This window comes from Pteropus vampyrus, unplaced genomic scaffold (assembly GCF_000151845.1).
Source record: "Pteropus vampyrus isolate Shadow unplaced genomic scaffold, Pvam_2.0 Scaffold70, whole genome shotgun sequence".
Classification (NCBI taxonomy): Eukaryota; Metazoa; Chordata; class Mammalia; order Chiroptera; family Pteropodidae; genus Pteropus; species Pteropus vampyrus.
The window spans coordinates 4,449,584-4,454,114 of record NW_011888851.1 but is presented as its reverse complement, the minus strand read 5'-3'; positions in this window follow the sequence as shown (position 1 = coordinate 4,454,114).

The window sequence follows — 4,531 nt, the reverse complement described above, 5'->3', positions numbered from 1 at the left end:
AGGCTAAGTTTATCAGACCCACTGCAGTAAGGGAGAACATTATTTAGTTTTAGTTCTGTCTGTGAAGTGTTTGTGATCTGGTCACAATTGGTTTAAGGTTGATCTTTCAAGATTAGAAACTAGTTGGGATTGGACAAAGTTTGTGGCAGAGAATTGGTGGACCTGGTGAAGCAAGGGTCTTAACCCTTGTAACATTAAGTGAGCTGTTGGCCATGTGAGCAATCTATTGTCCTGACAGGAGAGCTATTTGTTTGGATGATCAAACTATTCTCCCAGATTGGTTTGCACAAATTTCCTGAAGCCAAGAGTAAAATTATTTATTGGTTATATTCTTATTTTCCTGGATGAGAATTTTTATGGAACAAACATTCAAGTCATGTTGATACAGGTGGGCTCAATTCTCAGTCCTAATAATTAAGTTATGTGGATGTAGGTGAGATCAATTCTGAAATCAGACAGTGATAGATCAGATTTGTTAATTCTCACTTCCAAGGTTATTTCTTTTTTAAAAACCCTCTCGATATGTTAATCCTCTAATCAGGTGAATTGTCTGCACATAAGGAAAAAATCCCAAAACTTATTAAAATATACAATCTGACTCAGGCCAACAAATGAATTTATTAATAACTTTACATACAACTTTTGTATAGGATTCTTAATTTGTGCCAACTTTATTAATGCCTCTATCTTATAAAGCACGAATGTTTATTTATTTATCTATTCACTAGAATATTCATTAAAGCTGTTTGGTAATACTGTGTCAACTGGGCTAAATTACTTTCCAAAGCTAATGTCCCTAGTCTTTTTCGGTTCGTATATATCTATGTCTCTTACATTTTCTTTTCAATTTTATGCCTTTTCATGGTAACATTAATGGGGGATGATTTTTTTTTTTTTCATCCTGCAGTTGATCTACTTCATAGGGTTTTACTTTTAATTACTAAAAAAAGAAAATTAAAAAAAAAACAATTAATTACATAAATGTACCTGAGTAAGCAGATAAAGACCTGAGACTAATAGCTGTAAGGTTCCCCTGACTTCCATGGCAAGGAAAAAAAGTAAGCATTTTAGCTAGAAGCTAAATAAACATCATAAGAGAGGGAGGGAGATAAAGAGGGAGGAATGAAGGAAGGAATGAAGGAAAGAAGGAAAGAAGGAAAGAAAGATAAGTAAAATTTTAAAAATTATTGAAAAGAAAATCACTTTTCAAACAGATGTGCTGAAATATTATCAACAAAAAAAATCAATTTTAAATGAAAACAAGTAATCATGTGAAAAGGAGATATTCCAAATTTTAAAGATATATATTAAAGTACATAAAATATGAATCACAAATTAAGTTTGCTAAGATTCCACGTAATAAAAAATCAAGAAACTAGGAAATGGTCAATGACCAAGATTAAATAGAAGTCTAATGAAGTATCATTACAAAAAGAGGCAAAATACGTCAGACCTATGAGGACTGTAAGCAAAATGCAGAGAATATATCTCCCCAAATAAGATTATTTTATTAATTTTATTTTTCTTGTTAATTGATAAAATTCTACAGGTAAAAGTTCTACAGGAAATATGCATTTCCTTTTAGTTGTTGAGTGTAGGAAAAGAAATATAAATTAAAATGCAAATGAATAGCTCTTTCTTGGAGGAAAAAAGCAAATGTTAACAAGGAAGCTGGATGCTAATAGGAATCGTAGACATCTGACAAGGTGCTACTTCTTATATATTGTAATTTATGTTAATAATAAATCAATCTTTTGTTTTTCCAACTTTACACATATGCATAGCTCTTTATATTAAGTAGAGAGAAAGCAAAACCAGCAACTGGAAGCTGAAGTAGATCCTACCAACATGGCAGTGGTCAGTTAACTGAACAACCTGTGGCAAGTTCTTTCTTGAAGGGAAATCTGATCTGAGCACCTTCATAGCTATCACAATCCACACATTGTGCCACTTTTCCCTGTGCGTTGAGGAGCAGCTTCTCAATGGTCCTCATGGAACTCTTTTCCTGAGGGAAAACAAAGAAAGAGGTTAATGTGATAAACTACAATCCTCCTTGCTGCAGTTGGTCTTGGGACAGAAACTGGTGCTCAGCCAGTCTCTCCTCAAGAATCCATTCTACATTTTTCTTACCCTCAGTTATCACTAGCAGTTCTAGCTGGCTTACCTGATTGGTTTGACCTAAACTCTCATTCTTATGGATCTGAGCCCTTGACAACCATACCTTTCTTAGCGGAGATGGTTGCTTATGTCCATTCGTAATTATAGGGAGTACAAGAAGGTACCCAAGCTCCACACACATACTTCCCTATCTTGTTGTGTAAAAGCAGGTCAATTACTCCTGTATGATAGTAACTCTTTACTCTTGCCCCCCACCTCACAAGGACTCCTAAGTGCCTTGGTAGCACAATAAGTAGTTCCCTTGCTGTTTCCTCATAAATGTGCATCGTCTAAGGCAGGGTTTCTTAACTTCAACACTGTTGGCATTTGGAACTGAGTAAAACTTGTGGTAGGAGGGTTGTCCTGTGCCTTGTAGGATGTTAGCATCACTGGCCTCTACTCACTAGATACTAGTATTCTGCTTCTCAACTGTGATGGTAAGTTGGGCTGCCTTGTTTCCATACCTTGGGTTTAAAAATCTCATATATTCTTCCTGTTTGGGACACGAAGCAGTATAGTCACATCTGATTTGGTGTCAGTACTACATTATGAAGAATGTTATACCATCCTTTCGGATTTTTTCCACTGAGATGGTGCTTCAGCTGGTTCTTTAGAAGCATGTTCTAGCTGTCTATGAATCAGTTACTTTTGTGTGGTACGTGACGCAGTCCATTATTGCACCTTCTTTGCTGTAAAGTGGAACCATTGGTTGGATGTTTTATTGTTTGGGAATTAATGTTTATTGATCAGGCATTTCATAACCCTTGGACAATTTATGAGGCTTAAAAGGTAAAAAAATACCTGTAAAAGGTAGCTATCTCTTGTCTTCAGAGAGTGATGAATAAATCAATGAATTCTTACCCTCCTTGATCAAGCATCTTCAAAATCCGGTTAACTCCAGTCTCAGATGTCTTCACTTATGAATTCTATCAAACATTTACGAAAGAAACAATAAATACTAATTCCACATAAAATCTTCAAGACAATAGAAAAGGAAGGAATACTTCATAAAATTATCATAAAATAATTCTAAAATTCATGTAGAAATAAAAAAAAGACCAAGAACAGGTTTAAAAAAATCTTTGTAAAAGAGTAATAAGCTAGGAGAATTTACATTATCTCCCTTTAAGACTTATCATAAATCTACTCATCAAGACAGTGTGGGGTTTGCATAAAATTAGACACATAGATAAATATAATAACATAGAGTCTAGAAATGGCTCTACTCATATAATCTACTCAGATATCTTCAGTTGATTTTTGACCAAAATCTAAAAGCAATCCAATGGAGAAAGGATTTTTTTTTTTTCAACAAATGGTGCTGGAACAATACATATCTATATGCAAAAGAGAACAGTATCCATATCTTACAAAAATTAACACAAATTGGACCAGACATCTAAGTGTAAAATCTAAAACTATAAAAATTCTCAGGCAAAGATTTCTTAGATACAATGAGAAAATCGTAATGATTAAAGATATATATAACTTTATCAAAATGTAAAAATATAAGCAAACAACTTTTGATCTATGAAAGTCACAGAGAAGACTTTCTTCTATAGAAAAGTTATCAGAATCACTGACATCCAGGATCTTGTTTGCTCTTAGGAAAATGAAAGACAAAGCCATAGACTGGGAGAAAATACTGGGAGCAAATCACATACTTGATAAAGAAATTGTATCCATAATATATAAAGAACTTTCAAAATCAAATCATCAGAAAGCAAATGACACATTTAAAAAAAAAAAGCAAGCAAAAGCTTTGAACAGAATCTTCTCCAAATAAGATATACAGTAGACAAATAATCAGAAGAGGAAAGTAATAATTACAATGATGATGATAATAATAATAAATTTAGAAAGTAATATCTCCTCTAGGGAAATTCTTACTGAGTTAGGATCATTTAATTTAGCAATGAACTGTTTCTCTGTAAATTGGAGCCAAAATTAATCAAACAATGGGTCCCTGTTAAATTAATATAACTAGGCCCTTTCCACTATCCTCTTTAGTTATCTTTATTCATGGATTTATATTTATGGTGGCAAAAGCAAAGTCAGAAATTATTTGGTTTAACTAAGCATAGAGATTGATTTAATATTTGCTCTGGAAAGATATAAATTTTTCTCTGCTGCTTACACAATTTGTTTATAATGTTTCTTAGTTGTAAAACTGCAAAAGCCTTTCCCATGGTAGAGGTGGTGGAGATGAGATAAAGTGGAGTGCTTCTTGAAATACAAATTAGAAGGAGAGTCAAGAAATTATGTTGATCTGTCAACTTCAAAAGATGGAAATGGTCAGATTATACATTGAAATCATTAATTATGGAAGTATCATGCAGCCCGGGGTTTAAAGGGAAGAGGGTCTATGGCCAGA